Below are 16425 nucleotides of genomic sequence, written 5' to 3'. Positions count from 1 at the left end.
GCCTGTGCATGCTGAAATATTCAGAGCATATTCTGAATTTCAGTTAACACATCAGTAAGCATTTTGGCCATCAGTGAATTCAACCTTTTTTCTCAATCGGAATAGGCAAGGATAATGACAGATATATTTTACAATGTTAGAAAGTACATCATTTTATTTAATTGTGTGAATAAAAGGAATCTCCTCCCCGTCTGGGAATTGAACCCCGGTCTCCCGCGTGACAGGCGGGGATACTGACCACTATACTAACGAGGACTTATTGGCTTCAGTTAAACAGTGCTCACCTCCCTGGGGTTAAGGCATGCCCTCGATCAATTCTCAGTATTGTAATAGGCAGAATTGCTGCTTTTGGTTAGGACAAGTAATCTTTTTTCCTAAATTATTACAATACAGAAATTCCTAGCCAAAAACAATTAGTTTTATGAAGAAATTATTTCATTGAAATAAATATCTATCGATCTGTCTATCTAGCTATCTTTCTATTCATCAATATATATATATATATAATCAGCTCACTTTACCATTTGCAGCTTATAACTATTAGCCACCAGGGGTCACTACTAACCAAAAGCAGTCATTCTACTTGTAAATCGTGCCAATCGAGTGGAACAGCGGCCTAGGATTCACCACTGCTTCATCTCATTTTCCAACAGATTGTAGACGTAAATTGGTTTTGATGGTACGCCTGTGCATGCTGAAATATTCAGAGCATATTCTGAATTTCAGTTAACACATCAGTAAGCATTTTGGCCATCAGTGAATTCAACCTGTTTTCTCAATCGGAATAGGCAAGGATAATGACAGATATATTTTACAATGTTAGAAAGTACATCATTTTATTTAATTGTGTGAATAAAAGGAATCTCCTCCCCGTTGGGGAATTGAACCCCGGTCTCCCACGTGACAGGCGGGGATACTGACCACTATACTAACGAGGACTTATTGGCTTCAGTTAAACAGTGCTCATCTCCCTGGGGTTAAGGCATGCCCTCGATCAATTCTCAGTATTGTAATAGGCAGAATTGCTGCTTTTGGTTAGGACAAGTAATCTTTTTTCCTAAATTATTACAATACAGAAATTCCTAGCCAAAAACAATTAGTTTTATGAAGAAATTATTTCATTGAAATAAATATCTATCGATCTGTCTATCTAGCTATCTTTCTATTCATCAATATATATATTTATATATATATATATATATATATAATCAGCTCACTTTACCATTTGCAGCTTATAACTATTAGCCACCAGGGGTCACTACTAACCAAAAGCAGTCATTCTACTTGTAAATCGTGCCAATCGAGTGGAACAGCGGCCTAGGATTCACCACTGCTTCATCTCATTTTCCAACAGATTGTAGACGTAAATTGGTTTTGATGGTACGCCTGTGCATGCTGAAATATTCAGAGCATATTCTGAATTTCAGTTAACACATCAGTAAGCATTTTGGCCATCAGTGAATTCAACCTTTTTTCTCAATCGGAATAGGCAAGGATAATGACAGATATATTTTACAATGTTAGAAAGTACATCATTTTATTTAATTGTGTGAATAAAAGGAATCTCCTCCCCGTCGGGGAATTGAACCCCGGTCTCCCGCGTGACAGGCGGGGATACTGACCACTATACTAACGAGGACTTATTGGCTTCAGTTAAACAGTGCTCATCTCCCTGGGGTTAAGGCATGCCCTCAATCAATTCTCAGTATTGTAATAGGCAGAATTGCTGCTTTTGGTTAGGACAAGTAATCTTTTTTCCTAAATTATTACAATACAGAAATTCCTAGCCAAAAACAATTAGTTTTATGAAGAAATTATTTCATTGAAATAAATATCTATCGATCTGTCTATCTAGCTATCTTTCTATTCATCAATATATATATTTATATATATATATATATATATATATATAATCTGCTCACTTTACCATTTGCAGCTTATAACTATTAGCCACCAGGGGTCACTCCTAACCAAAAGCAGTCATTCTACTTGTAAATCGTGCCAATTGAGTGGAACAGCGGCCTAGGATTCACCACTGCTTCATCTCATTTTCCAACAGATTGTAGACGTAAATTGGTTTTGATGGTATGCCTGTGCATGCTGAAATATTCAGAGCATATTCTGAATTTCAGTTAACACATCAGTAAGCATTTTGGCCATCAGTGAATTCAACCTTTTTTCTCAATCGGAATAGGCAAGGATAATGACAGATATATTTTACAATGTTAGAAAGTACATCATTTTATTTAATTGTGTGAATAAAAGGAATCGCCTCCCCGTCGGGGAATTGAACCCCGGTCTCCCGCGTGACAGGCGGGGATACTGACCACTATACTAACGAGGACTTATTGGCTTCAGTTAAACAGTGCTCACCTCCCTGGGGTTAAGGCATGCCCTCGATCAATTCTCAGTATTGTAATAGGCAGAATTGCTGCTTTTGGTTAGGACAAGTAATCTTTTTTCCTAAATTATTACAATACAGAAATTCCTAGCCAAAAACAATTAGTTTTATGAAGAAATTATTTCATTGAAATAAATATCTATCGATCTGTCTATCTAGCTATCTTTCTATTCATCAATATATATATATATATAATCAGCTCACTTTACCATTTGCAGCTTATAACTATTAGCCACCAGGGGTCACTACTAACCAAAAGCAGTCATTCTACTTGTAAATCGTGCCAATCGAGTGGAACAGCGGCCTAGGATTCACCACTGCTTCATCTCATTTTCCAACAGATTGTAGACGTAAATTGGTTTTGATGGTACGCCTGTGCATGCTGAAATATTCAGAGCATATTCTGAATTTCAGTTAACACATCAGTAAGCATTTTGGCCATCAGTGAATTCAACCTGTTTTCTCAATCGGAATAGGCAAGGATAATGACAGATATATTTTACAATGTTAGAAAGTACATCATTTTATTTAATTGTGTGAATAAAAGGAATCTCCTCCCCGTCGGGGAATTGAACCCCGGTCTCCCGCGTGACAGGCGGGGATACTGACCACTATACTAACGAGGACTTATTGGCTTCAGTTAAACAGTGCTCATCTCCCTGGGGTTAAGGCATGCCCTCGATCAATTCTCAGTATTGTAATAGGCAGAATTGCTGCTTTTGGTTAGGACAAGTAATCTTTTTTCCTAAATTATTACAATACAGAAATTCCTAGCCAAAAACAATTAGTTTTATGAAGAAATTATTTCATTGAAATAAATATCTATCGATCTGTCTATCTAGCTATCTTTCTATTCATCAATATATATATTTATATATATATATATATATATAATCAGCTCACTTTACCATTTGCAGCTTATAACTATTAGCCACCAGGGGTCACTACTAACCAAAAGCAGTCATTCTACTTGTAAATCGTGCCAATCGAGTGGAACAGCGGCCTAGGATTCACCACTGCTTCATCTCATTTTCCAACAGATTGTAGACGTAAATTGGTTTTGATGGTACGCCTGTGCATGCTGAAATATTCAGAGCATATTCTGAATTTCAGTTAACACATCAGTAAGCATTTTGGCCATCAGTGAATTCAACCTTTTTTCTCAATCGGAATAGGCAAGGATAATGACAGATATATTTTACAATGTTAGAAAGTACATCATTTTATTTAATTGTGTGAATAAAAGGAATCTCCTCCCCGTCGGGGAATTGAACCCCGGTCTCCCGCGTGACAGGCGGGGATACTGACCACTATACTAACGAGGACTTATTGGCTTCAGTTAAACAGTGCTCACCTCCCTGGGGTTAAGGCATGCCCTCGATCAATTCTCAGTATTGTAATAGGCAGAATTGCTGCTTTTGGTTAGGACAAGTAATCTTTTTTCCTAAATTATTACAATACAGAAATTCCTAGCCAAAAACAATTAGTTTTATGAAGAAATTATTTCATTGAAATAAATATCTATCGATCTGTCTATCTAGCTATCTTTCTATTCATCAATATATATATTTATATATATATATATATATATAATCAGCTCACTTTACCATTTGCAGCTTATAACTATTAGCCACCAGGGGTCACTACTAACCAAAAGCAGTCATTCTACTTGTAAATCGTGCCAATCGAGTGGAACAGCGGCCTAGGATTCACCACTGCTTCATCTCATTTTCCAACAGATTGTAGACGTAAATTGGTTTTGATGGTACGCCTGTGCATGCTGAAATATTCAGAGCATATTCTGAATTTCAGTTAACACATCAGTAAGCATTTTGGCCATCAGTGAATTCAACCTTTTTTCTCAATCGGAATAGGCAAGGATAATGACAGATATATTTTACAATGTTAGAAAGTACATCATTTTATTTAATTGTGTGAATAAAAGGAATCTCCTCCCCGTCGGGGAATTGAACCCCGGTCTCCCACGTGACAGGCGGGGATACTGACCACTATACTAACGAGGACTTATTGGCTTCAGTTAAACAGTGCTCATCTCCCTGGGGTTAAGGCATGCCCTCGATCAATTCTCAGTATTGTAATAGGCAGAATTGCTGCTTTTGGTTAGGACAAGTAATCTTTTTTCCTAAATTATTACAATACAGAAATTCCTAGCCAAAAACAATTAGTTTTATGAAGAAATTATTTCATTGAAATAAATATCTATCGATCTGTCTATCTAGCTATCTTTCTATTCATCAATATATATATTTATATATATATATATATATATATATATATATATATAATCAGCTCACTTTACCATTTGCAGCTTATAACTATTAGCCACCAGGGGTCACTACTAACCAAAAGCAGTCATTCTACTTGTAAATCGTGCCAATCGAGTGGAACAGCGGCCTAGGATTCACCACTGCTTCATCTCATTTTCCAACAGATTGTAGACGTAAATTGGTTTTGATGGTACGCCTGTGCATGCTGAAATATTCAGAGCATATTCTGAATTTCAGTTAACACATCAGTAAGCATTTTGGCCATCAGTGAATTCAACCTTTTTTCTCAATCGGAATAGGCAAGGATAATGACAGATATATTTTACAATGTTAGAAAGTACATCATTTTATTTAATTGTGTGAATAAAAGGAATCTCCTCCCCGTCGGGGAATTGAACCCCGGTCTCCCGCGTGACAGGCGGGGATACTGACCACTATACTAACGAGGACTTATTGGCTTCAGTTAAACAGTGCTCATCTCCCTGGGGTTAAGGCATGCCCTCGATCAATTCTCAGTATTGTAATAGGCAGAATTGCTGCTTTTGGTTAGGACAAGTAATCTTTTTTCCTAAATTATTACAATACAGAAATTCCTAGCCAAAAACAATTAGTTTTATGAAGAAATTATTTCATTGAAATAAATATCTATCGATCTGTCTATCTAGCTATCTTTCTATTCATCAATATATATATTTATATATATATATATATATATAATCAGCTCACTTTACCATTTGCAGCTTATAACTATTAGCCACCAGGGGTCACTACTAACCAAAAGCAGTCATTCTACTTGTAAATCGTGCCAATCGAGTGGAACAGCGGCCTAGGATTCACCACTGCTTCATCTCATTTTCCAACAGATTGTAGACGTAAATTGGTTTTGATGGTACGCCTGTGCATGCTGAAATATTCAGAGCATATTCTGAATTTCAGTTAACACATCAGTAAGCATTTTGGCCATCAGTGAATTCAACCTTTTTTCTCAATCGGAATAGGCAAGGATAATGACAGATATATTTTACAATGTTAGAAAGTACATCATTTTATTTAATTGTGTGAATAAAAGGAATCTCCTCCCCGTCGGGGAATTGAACCCCGGTCTCCCACGTGACAGGCGGGGATACTGACCACTATACTAACGAGGACTTATTGGCTTCAGTTAAACAGTGCTCATCTCCCTGGGGTTAAGGCATGCCCTCGATCAATTCTCAGTATTGTAATAGGCAGAATTGCTGCTTTTGGTTAGGACAAGTAATCTTTTTTCCTAAATTATTACAATACAGAAATTCCTAGCCAAAAACAATTAGTTTTATGAAGAAATTATTTCATTGAAATAAATATCTATCGATCTGTCTATCTAGCTATCTTTCTATTCATCAATATATATATTTATATATATATATATATATATATATATATATATATAATCAGCTCACTTTACCATTTGCAGCTTATAACTATTAGCCACCAGGGGTCACTACTAACCAAAAGCAGTCATTCTACTTGTAAATCGTGCCAATCGAGTGGAACAGCGGCCTAGGATTCACCACTGCTTCATCTCATTTTCCAACAGATTGTAGACGTAAATTGGTTTTGATGGTACGCCTGTGCATGCTGAAATATTCAGAGCATATTCTGAATTTCAGTTAACACATCAGTAAGCATTTTGGCCATCAGTGAATTCAACCTTTTTTCTCAATCGGAATAGGCAAGGATAATGACAGATATATTTTACAATGTTAGAAAGTACATCATTTTATTTAATTGTGTGAATAAAAGGAATCTCCTCCCCGTCGGGGAATTGAACCCCGGTCTCCCGCGTGACAGGCGGGGATACTGACCACTATACTAACGAGGACTTATTGGCTTCAGTTAAACAGTGCTCATCTCCCTGGGGTTAAGGCATGCCCTCGATCAATTCTCAGTATTGTAATAGGCAGAATTGCTGCTTTTGGTTAGGACAAGTAATCTTTTTTCCTAAATTATTACAATACAGAAATTCCTAGCCAAAAACAATTAGTTTTATGAAGAAATTATTTCATTGAAATAAATATCTATCGATCTGTCTATCTAGCTATCTTTCTATTCATCAATATATATATTTATATATATATATATATATATAATCAGCTCACTTTACCATTTGCAGCTTATAACTATTAGCCACCAGGGGTCACTACTAACCAAAAGCAGTCATTCTACTTGTAAATCGTGCCAATCGAGTGGAACAGCGGCCTAGGATTCACCACTGCTTCATCTCATTTTCCAACAGATTGTAGACGTAAATTGGTTTTGATGGTACGCCTGTGCATGCTGAAATATTCAGAGCATATTCTGAATTTCAGTTAACACATCAGTAAGCATTTTGGCCATCAGTGAATTCAACCTTTTTTCTCAATCGGAATAGGCAAGGATAATGACAGATATATTTTACAATGTTAGAAAGTACATCATTTTATTTAATTGTGTGAATAAAAGGAATCGCCTCCCCGTCGGGGAATTGAACCCCGGTCTCCCGCGTGACAGGCGGGGATACTGACCACTATACTAACGAGGACTTATTGGCTTCAGTTAAACAGTGCTCACCTCCCTGGGGTTAAGGCATGCCCTCGATCAATTCTCAGTATTGTAATAGGCAGAATTGCTGCTTTTGGTTAGGACAAGTAATCTTTTTTCCTAAATTATTACAATACAGAAATTCCTAGCCAAAAACAATTAGTTTTATGAAGAAATTATTTCATTGAAATAAATATCTATCGATCTATCTATCTAGCTATCTTTCTATTCATCAATATATATATATATATAATCAGCTCACTTTACCATTTGCAGCTTATAACTATTAGCCACCAGGGGTCACTACTAACCAAAAGCAGTCATTCTACTTGTAAATCGTGCCAATCGAGTGGAACAGCGGCCTAGGATTCACCACTGCTTCATCTCATTTTCCAACAGATTGTAGACGTAAATTGGTTTTGATGGTACGCCTGTGCATGCTGAAATATTCAGAGCATATTCTGAATTTCAGTTAACACATCAGTAAGCATTTTGGCCATCAGTGAATTCAACCTGTTTTCTCAATCGGAATAGGCAAGGATAATGACAGATATATTTTACAATGTTAGAAAGTACATCATTTTATTTAATTGTGTGAATAAAAGGAATCTCCTCCCCGTCGGGGAATTGAACCCCGGTCTCCCGCGTGACAGGCGGGGATACTGACCACTATACTAACGAGGACTTATTGGCTTCAGTTAAACAGTGCTCATCTCCCTGGGGTTAAGGCATGCCCTCGATCAATTCTCAGTATTGTAATAGGCAGAATTGCTGCTTTTGGTTAGGACAAGTAATCTTTTTTCCTAAATTATTACAATACAGAAATTCCTAGCCAAAAACAATTAGTTTTATGAAGAAATTATTTCATTGAAATAAATATCTATCGATCTGTCTATCTAGCTATCTTTCTATTCATCAATATATATATTTATATATATATATATATATATATAATCAGCTCACTTTACCATTTGCAGCTTATAACTATTAGCCACCAGGGGTCACTACTAACCAAAAGCAGTCATTCTACTTGTAAATCGTGCCAATCGAGTGGAACAGCGGCCTAGGATTCACCACTGCTTCATCTCATTTTCCAACAGATTGTAGACGTAAATTGGTTTTGATGGTACGCCTGTGCATGCTGAAATATTCAGAGCATATTCTGAATTTCAGTTAACACATCAGTAAGCATTTTGGCCATCAGTGAATTCAACCTTTTTTCTCAATCGGAATAGGCAAGGATAATGACAGATATATTTTACAATGTTAGAAAGTACATCATTTTATTTAATTGTGTGAATAAAAGGAATCTCCTCCCCGTCGGGGAATTGAACCCCGGTCTCCCGCGTGACAGGCGGGGATACTGACCACTATACTAACGAGGACTTATTGGCTTCAGTTAAACAGTGCTCACCTCCCTGGGGTTAAGGCATGCCCTCGATCAATTCTCAGTATTGTAATAGGCAGAATTGCTGCTTTTGGTTAGGACAAGTAATCTTTTTTCCTAAATTATTACAATACAGAAATTCCTAGCCAAAAACAATTAGTTTTATGAAGAAATTATTTCATTGAAATAAATATCTATCGATCTGTCTATCTAGCTATCTTTCTATTCATCAATATATATATTTATATATATATATATATATAATCAGCTCACTTTACCATTTGCAGCTTATAACTATTAGCCACCAGGGGTCACTACTAACCAAAAGCAGTCATTCTACTTGTAAATCGTGCCAATCGAGTGGAACAGCGGCCTAGGATTCACCACTGCTTCATCTCATTTTCCAACAGATTGTAGACGTAAATTGGTTTTGATGGTACGCCTGTGCATGCTGAAATATTCAGAGCATATTCTGAATTTCAGTTAACACATCAGTAAGCATTTTGGCCATCAGTGAATTCAACCTTTTTTCTCAATCGGAATAGGCAAGGATAATGACAGATATATTTTACAATGTTAGAAAGTACATCATTTTATTTAATTGTGTGAATAAAAGGAATCTCCTCCCCGTCGGGGAATTGAACCCCGGTCTCCCGCGTGACAGGCGGGGATACTGACCACTATACTAACGAGGACTTATTGGCTTCAGTTAAACAGTGCTCATCTCCCTGGGGTTAAGGCATGCCCTCGATCAATTCTCAGTATTGTAATAGGCAGAATTGCTGCTTTTGGTTAGGACAAGTAATCTTTTTTCCTAAATTATTACAATACAGAAATTCCTAGCCAAAAACAATTAGTTTTATGAAGAAATTATTTCATTGAAATAAATATCTATTGATCTGTCTATCTAGCTATCTTTCTATTCATCAATATATATATTTATATATATATATATATATATATATATATATATATAATCAGCTCACTTTACCATTTGCAGCTTATAACTATTAGCCACCAGGGGTCACTACTAACCAAAAGCAGTCATTCTACTTGTAAATCGTGCCAATCGAGTGGAACAGCGGCCTAGGATTCACCACTGCTTCATCTCATTTTCCAACAGATTGTAGACGTAAATTGGTTTTGATGGTACGCCTGTGCATGCTGAAATATTCAGAGCATATTCTGAATTTCAGTTAACACATCAGTAAGCATTTTGGCCATCAGTGAATTCAACCTTTTTTCTCAATCGGAATAGGCAAGGATAATGACAGATATATTTTACAATGTTAGAAAGTACATCATTTTATTTAATTGTGTGAATAAAAGGAATCTCCTCCCCGTCGGGGAATTGAACCCCGGTCTCCCGCGTGACAGGCGGGGATACTGACCACTATACTAACGAGGACTTATTGGCTTCAGTTAAACAGTGCTCATCTCCCTGGGGTTAAGGCATGCCCTCGATCAATTCTCAGTATTGTAATAGGCAGAATTGCTGCTTTTGGTTAGGACAAGTAATCTTTTTTCCTAAATTATTACAATACAGAAATTCCTAGCCAAAAACAATTAGTTTTATGAAGAAATTATTTCATTGAAATAAATATCTATCGATCTGTCTATCTAGCTATCTTTCTATTCATCAATATATATATTTATATATATATATATATATAATCAGCTCACTTTACCATTTGCAGCTTATAACTATTAGCCACCAGGGGTCACTACTAACCAAAAGCAGTCATTCTACTTGTAAATCATGCCAATCGAGTGGAACAGCGGCCTAGGATTCACCACTGCTTCATCTCATTTTCCAACAGATTGTAGACGTAAATTGGTTTTGATGGTACGCCTGTGCATGCTGAAATATTCAGAGCATATTCTGAATTTCAGTTAACACATCAGTAAGCATTTTGGCCATCAGTGAATTCAACCTTTTTTCTCAATCGGAATAGGCAAGGATAATGACAGATATATTTTACAATGTTAGAAAGTACATCATTTTATTTAATTGTGTGAATAAAAGGAATCTCCTCCCCGTCGGGGAATTGAACCCCGGTCTCCCGCGTGACAGGCGGGGATACTGACCACTATACTAACGAGGACTTATTGGCTTCAGTTAAACAGTGCTCACCTCCCTGGGGTTAAGGCATGCCCTCGATCAATTCTCAGTATTGTAATAGGCAGAATTGCTGCTTTTGGTTAGGACAAGTAATCTTTTTTCCTAAATTATTACAATACAGAAATTCCTAGCCAAAAACAATTAGTTTTATGAAGAAATTATTTCATTGAAATAAATATCTATCGATCTGTCTATCTAGCTATCTTTCTATTCATCAATATATATATATATATAATCAGCTCACTTTACCATTTGCAGCTTATAACTATTAGCCACCAGGGGTCACTACTAACCAAAAGCAGTCATTCTACTTGTAAATCGTGCCAATCGAGTGGAACAGCGGCCTAGGATTCACCACTGCTTCATCTCATTTTCCAACAGATTGTAGACGTAAATTGGTTTTGATGGTACGCCTGTGCATGCTGAAATATTCAGAGCATATTCTGAATTTCAGTTAACACATCAGTAAGCATTTTGGCCATCTGTGAATTCAACCTGTTTTCTCAATCGGAATAGGCAAGGATAATGACAGATATATTTTACAATGTTAGAAAGTACATCATTTTATTTAATTGTGTGAATAAAAGGAATCTCCTCCCCGTCGGGGAATTGAACCCCGGTCTCCCGCGTGACAGGCGGGGATACTGACCACTATACTAACGAGGACTTATTGGCTTCAGTTAAACAGTGCTCATCTCCCTGGGGTTAAGGCATGCCCTCGATCAATTCTCAGTATTGTAATAGGCAGAATTGCTGCTTTTGGTTAGGACAAGTAATCTTTTTTCCTAAATTATTACAATACAGAAATTCCTAGCCAAAAACAATTAGTTTTATGAAGAAATTATTTCATTGAAATAAATATCTATCGATCTGTCTATCTAGCTATCTTTCTATTCATCAATATATATATTTATATATATATATATATATATAATCAGCTCACTTTACCATTTGCAGCTTATAACTATTAGCCACCAGGGGTCACTACTAACCAAAAGCAGTCATTCTACTTGTAAATCGTGCCAATCGAGTGGAACAGCGGCCTAGGATTCACCACTGCTTCATCTCATTTTCCAACAGATTGTAGACGTAAATTGGTTTTGATGGTACGCCTGTGCATGCTGAAATATTCAGAGCATATTCTGAATTTCAGTTAACACATCAGTAAGCATTTTGGCCATCAGTGAATTCAACCTTTTTTCTCAATCGGAATAGGCAAGGATAATGACAGATATATTTTACAATGTTAGAAAGTACATCATTTTATTTAATTGTGTGAATAAAAGGAATCTCCTCCCCGTCGGGGAATTGAACCCCGGTCTCCCGCGTGACAGGCGGGGATACTGACCACTATACTAACGAGGACTTATTGGCTTCAGTTAAACAGTGCTCACCTCCCTGGGGTTAAGGCATGCCCTCGATCAATTCTCAGTATTGTAATAGGCAGAATTGCTGCTTTTGGTTAGGACAAGTAATCTTTTTTCCTAAATTATTACAATACAGAAATTCCTAGCCAAAAACAATTAGTTTTATGAAGAAATTATTTCATTGAAATAAATATCTATCGATCTGTCTATCTAGCTATCTTTCTATTCATCAATATATATATTTATATATATATATATATATATAATCAGCTCACTTTACCATTTGCAGCTTATAACTATTAGCCACCAGGGGTCACTACTAACCAAAAGCAGTCATTCTACTTGTAAATCGTGCCAATCGAGTGGAACAGCGGCCTAGGATTCACCACTGCTTCATCTCATTTTCCAACAGATTGTAGACGTAAATTGGTTTTGATGGTACGCCTGTGCATGCTGAAATATTCAGAGCATATTCTGAATTTCAGTTAACACATCAGTAAGCATTTTGGCCATCAGTGAATTCAACCTTTTTTCTCAATCGGAATAGGCAAGGATAATGACAGATATATTTTACAATGTTAGAAAGTACATCATTTTATTTAATTGTGTGAATAAAAGGAATCTCCTCCCCGTCGGGGAATTGAACCCCGGTCTCCCGCGTGACAGGCGGGGATACTGACCACTATACTAACGAGGACTTATTGGCTTCAGTTAAACAGTGCTCATCTCCCTGGGGTTAAGGCATGCCCTCGATCAATTCTCAGTATTGTAATAGGCAGAATTGCTGCTTTTGGTTAGGACAAGTAATCTTTTTTCCTAAATTATTACAATACAGAAATTCCTAGCCAAAAACAATTAGTTTTATGAAGAAATTATTTCATTGAAATAAATATCTATCGATCTGTCTATCTAGCTATCTTTCTATTCATCAATATATATATTTATATATATATATATATATATAATCAGCTCACTTTACCATTTGCAGCTTATAACTATTAGCCACCAGGGGTCACTACTAACCAAAAGCAGTCATTCTACTTGTAAATCGTGCCAATCGAGTGGAACAGCGGCCTAGGATTCACCACTGCTTCATCTCATTTTCCAACAGATTGTAGACGTAAATTGGTTTTGATGGTACGCCTGTGCATGCTGAAATATTCAGAGCATATTCTGAATTTCAGTTAACACATCAGTAAGCATTTTGGCCATCAGTGAATTCAACCTTTTTTCTCAATCGGAATAGGCAAGGATAATGACAGATATATTTTACAATGTTAGAAAGTACATCATTTTATTTAATTGTGTGAATAAAAGGAATCGCCTCCCCGTCGGGGAATTGAACCCCGGTCTCCCGCGTGACAGGCGGGGATACTGACCACTATACTAACGAGGACTTATTGGCTTCAGTTAAACAGTGCTCACCTCCCTGGGGTTAAGGCATGCCCTCGATCAATTCTCAGTATTGTAATAGGCAGAATTGCTGCTTTTGGTTAGGACAAGTAATCTTTTTTCCTAAATTATTACAATACAGAAATTCCTAGCCAAAAACAATTAGTTTTATGAAGAAATTATTTCATTGAAATAAATATCTATCGATCTATCTATCTAGCTATCTTTCTATTCATCAATATATATATATATATAATCAGCTCACTTTACCATTTGCAGCTTATAACTATTAGCCACCAGGGGTCACTACTAACCAAAAGCAGTCATTCTACTTGTAAATCGTGCCAATCGAGTGGAACAGCGGCCTAGGATTCACCACTGCTTCATCTCATTTTCCAACAGATTGTAGACGTAAATTGGTTTTGATGGTACGCCTGTGCATGCTGAAATATTCAGAGCATATTCTGAATTTCAGTTAACACATCAGTAAGCATTTTGGCCATCAGTGAATTCAACCTGTTTTCTCAATCGGAATAGGCAAGGATAATGACAGATATATTTTACAATGTTAGAAAGTACATCATTTTATTTAATTGTGTGAATAAAAGGAATCTCCTCCCCGTCGGGGAATTGAACCCCGGTCTCCCGCGTGACAGGCGGGGATACTGACCACTATACTAACGAGGACTTATTGGCTTCAGTTAAACAGTGCTCATCTCCCTGGGGTTAAGGCATGCCCTCGATCAATTCTCAGTATTGTAATAGGCAGAATTGCTGCTTTTGGTTAGGACAAGTAATCTTTTTTCCTAAATTATTACAATACAGAAATTCCTAGCCAAAAACAATTAGTTTTATGAAGAAATTATTTCATTGAAATAAATATCTATCGATCTGTCTATCTAGCTATCTTTCTATTCATCAATATATATATTTATATATATATATATATATATATAATCAGCTCACTTTACCATTTGCAGCTTATAACTATTAGCCACCAGGGGTCACTACTAACCAAAAGCAGTCATTCTACTTGTAAATCGTGCCAATCGAGTGGAACAGCGGCCTAGGATTCACCACTGCTTCATCTCATTTTCCAACAGATTGTAGACGTAAATTGGTTTTGATGGTACGCCTGTGCATGCTGAAATATTCAGAGCATATTCTGAATTTCAGTTAACACATCAGTAAGCATTTTGGCCATCAGTGAATTCAACCTTTTTTCTCAATCGGAATAGGCAAGGATAATGACAGATATATTTTACAATGTTAGAAAGTACATCATTTTATTTAATTGTGTGAATAAAAGGAATCTCCTCCCCGTCGGGGAATTGAACCCCGGTCTCCCGCGTGACAGGCGGGGATACTGACCACTATACTAACGAGGACTTATTGGCTTCAGTTAAACAGTGCTCACCTCCCTGGGGTTAAGGCATGCCCTCGATCAATTCTCAGTATTGTAATAGGCAGAATTGCTGCTTTTGGTTAGGACAAGTAATCTTTTTTCCTAAATTATTACAATACAGAAATTCCTAGCCAAAAACAATTAGTTTTATGAAGAAATTATTTCATTGAAATAAATATCTATCGATCTGTCTATCTAGCTATCTTTCTATTCATCAATATATATATTTATATATATATATATATATAATCAGCTCACTTTACCATTTGCAGCTTATAACTATTAGCCACCAGGGGTCACTACTAACCAAAAGCAGTCATTCTACTTGTAAATCGTGCCAATCGAGTGGAACAGCGGCCTAGGATTCACCACTGCTTCATCTCATTTTCCAACAGATTGTAGACGTAAATTGGTTTTGATGGTACGCCTGTGCATGCTGAAATATTCAGAGCATATTCTGAATTTCAGTTAACACATCAGTAAGCATTTTGGCCATCAGTGAATTCAACCTTTTTTCTCAATCGGAATAGGCAAGGATAATGACAGATATATTTTACAATGTTAGAAAGTACATCATTTTATTTAATTGTGTGAATAAAAGGAATCTCCTCCCCGTCGGGGAATTGAACCCCGGTCTCCCGCGTGACAGGCGGGGATACTGACCACTATACTAACGAGGACTTATTGGCTTCAGTTAAACAGTGCTCATCTCCCTGGGGTTAAGGCATGCCCTCGATCAATTCTCAGTATTGTAATAGGCAGAATTGCTGCTTTTGGTTAGGACAAGTAATCTTTTTTCCTAAATTATTACAATACAGAAATTCCTAGCCAAAAACAATTAGTTTTATGAAGAAATTATTTCATTGAAATAAATATCTATTGATCTGTCTATCTAGCTATCTTTCTATTCATCAATATATATATTTATATATATATATATATATATATATATATATATATAATCAGCTCACTTTACCATTTGCAGCTTATAACTATTAGCCACCAGGGGTCACTACTAACCAAAAGCAGTCATTCTACTTGTAAATCGTGCCAATCGAGTGGAACAGCGGCCTAGGATTCACCACTGCTTCATCTCATTTTCCAACAGATTGTAGACGTAAATTGGTTTTGATGGTACGCCTGTGCATGCTGAAATATTCAGAGCATATTCTGAATTTCAGTTAACACATCAGTAAGCATTTTGGCCATCAGTGAATTCAACCTTTTTTCTCAATCGGAATAGGCAAGGATAATGACAGATATATTTTACAATGTTAGAAAGTACATCATTTTATTTAATTGTGTGAATAAAAGGAATCTCCTCCCCGTCGGGGAATTGAACCCCGGTCTCCCGCGTGACAGGCGGGGATACTGACCACTATACTAACGAGGACTTATTGGCTTCAGTTAAACAGTGCTCATCTCCCTGGGGTTAAGGCATGCCCTCGATCAATTCTCAGTATTGTAATAGGCAGAATTGCTGCTTTTGGTTAGGACAAGTAAT

General features: G+C 36.7%; 20 non-coding genes across 20 annotated transcripts; all 20 read right to left on the bottom strand.

Moving 5' to 3' along the window:
- Window positions 1-1567: 1567 nt before the first annotated feature.
- Window positions 1568-1639, bottom strand: TRNAD-GUC (transfer RNA aspartic acid (anticodon GUC)). Its single transcript has one exon. It is a non-coding gene; the product is annotated as a tRNA-Asp (tRNA).
- A 633-nt stretch (window positions 1640-2272) lies between these two features.
- On the bottom strand, window positions 2273-2344 carry TRNAD-GUC (transfer RNA aspartic acid (anticodon GUC)). Its single transcript has one exon. It is a non-coding gene; the product is annotated as a tRNA-Asp (tRNA).
- A 611-nt stretch (window positions 2345-2955) lies between these two features.
- Window positions 2956-3027, bottom strand: TRNAD-GUC (transfer RNA aspartic acid (anticodon GUC)). Its single transcript has one exon. It is a non-coding gene; the product is annotated as a tRNA-Asp (tRNA).
- Window positions 3028-3654: 627 nt separating this feature from the next.
- TRNAD-GUC (transfer RNA aspartic acid (anticodon GUC)) lies at window positions 3655-3726 on the bottom strand. Its single transcript has one exon. It is a non-coding gene; the product is annotated as a tRNA-Asp (tRNA).
- A 1340-nt stretch (window positions 3727-5066) lies between these two features.
- Window positions 5067-5138, bottom strand: TRNAD-GUC (transfer RNA aspartic acid (anticodon GUC)). Its single transcript has one exon. It is a non-coding gene; the product is annotated as a tRNA-Asp (tRNA).
- Window positions 5139-6478: 1340 nt separating this feature from the next.
- On the bottom strand, window positions 6479-6550 carry TRNAD-GUC (transfer RNA aspartic acid (anticodon GUC)). Its single transcript has one exon. It is a non-coding gene; the product is annotated as a tRNA-Asp (tRNA).
- A 627-nt stretch (window positions 6551-7177) lies between these two features.
- Window positions 7178-7249, bottom strand: TRNAD-GUC (transfer RNA aspartic acid (anticodon GUC)). The gene has a single exon. It is a non-coding gene; the product is annotated as a tRNA-Asp (tRNA).
- Window positions 7250-7860: 611 nt separating this feature from the next.
- On the bottom strand, window positions 7861-7932 carry TRNAD-GUC (transfer RNA aspartic acid (anticodon GUC)). The gene has a single exon. It is a non-coding gene; the product is annotated as a tRNA-Asp (tRNA).
- A 629-nt stretch (window positions 7933-8561) lies between these two features.
- TRNAD-GUC (transfer RNA aspartic acid (anticodon GUC)) lies at window positions 8562-8633 on the bottom strand. Its single transcript has one exon. It is a non-coding gene; the product is annotated as a tRNA-Asp (tRNA).
- Window positions 8634-9258: 625 nt separating this feature from the next.
- Window positions 9259-9330, bottom strand: TRNAD-GUC (transfer RNA aspartic acid (anticodon GUC)). Its single transcript has one exon. It is a non-coding gene; the product is annotated as a tRNA-Asp (tRNA).
- Window positions 9331-9971: 641 nt separating this feature from the next.
- On the bottom strand, window positions 9972-10043 carry TRNAD-GUC (transfer RNA aspartic acid (anticodon GUC)). The gene has a single exon. It is a non-coding gene; the product is annotated as a tRNA-Asp (tRNA).
- A 625-nt stretch (window positions 10044-10668) lies between these two features.
- Window positions 10669-10740, bottom strand: TRNAD-GUC (transfer RNA aspartic acid (anticodon GUC)). The gene has a single exon. It is a non-coding gene; the product is annotated as a tRNA-Asp (tRNA).
- A 611-nt stretch (window positions 10741-11351) lies between these two features.
- On the bottom strand, window positions 11352-11423 carry TRNAD-GUC (transfer RNA aspartic acid (anticodon GUC)). The gene has a single exon. It is a non-coding gene; the product is annotated as a tRNA-Asp (tRNA).
- Window positions 11424-12050: 627 nt separating this feature from the next.
- Window positions 12051-12122, bottom strand: TRNAD-GUC (transfer RNA aspartic acid (anticodon GUC)). The gene has a single exon. It is a non-coding gene; the product is annotated as a tRNA-Asp (tRNA).
- Window positions 12123-12749: 627 nt separating this feature from the next.
- Window positions 12750-12821, bottom strand: TRNAD-GUC (transfer RNA aspartic acid (anticodon GUC)). The gene has a single exon. It is a non-coding gene; the product is annotated as a tRNA-Asp (tRNA).
- Window positions 12822-13448: 627 nt separating this feature from the next.
- Window positions 13449-13520, bottom strand: TRNAD-GUC (transfer RNA aspartic acid (anticodon GUC)). Its single transcript has one exon. It is a non-coding gene; the product is annotated as a tRNA-Asp (tRNA).
- A 611-nt stretch (window positions 13521-14131) lies between these two features.
- On the bottom strand, window positions 14132-14203 carry TRNAD-GUC (transfer RNA aspartic acid (anticodon GUC)). Its single transcript has one exon. It is a non-coding gene; the product is annotated as a tRNA-Asp (tRNA).
- Window positions 14204-14832: 629 nt separating this feature from the next.
- On the bottom strand, window positions 14833-14904 carry TRNAD-GUC (transfer RNA aspartic acid (anticodon GUC)). Its single transcript has one exon. It is a non-coding gene; the product is annotated as a tRNA-Asp (tRNA).
- Window positions 14905-15529: 625 nt separating this feature from the next.
- On the bottom strand, window positions 15530-15601 carry TRNAD-GUC (transfer RNA aspartic acid (anticodon GUC)). The gene has a single exon. It is a non-coding gene; the product is annotated as a tRNA-Asp (tRNA).
- Window positions 15602-16242: 641 nt separating this feature from the next.
- On the bottom strand, window positions 16243-16314 carry TRNAD-GUC (transfer RNA aspartic acid (anticodon GUC)). The gene has a single exon. It is a non-coding gene; the product is annotated as a tRNA-Asp (tRNA).
- Between the last annotated feature and the right edge of the window lie 111 nt (window positions 16315-16425).

This window comes from Lissotriton vulgaris, chromosome 1_1 (assembly GCF_964263255.1).
Source record: "Lissotriton vulgaris chromosome 1_1, aLisVul1.2, whole genome shotgun sequence".
Taxonomy (NCBI): domain Eukaryota; kingdom Metazoa; phylum Chordata; class Amphibia; order Caudata; family Salamandridae; genus Lissotriton; species Lissotriton vulgaris.
This window is presented reverse-complemented; position numbering and strand designations above follow the sequence as displayed.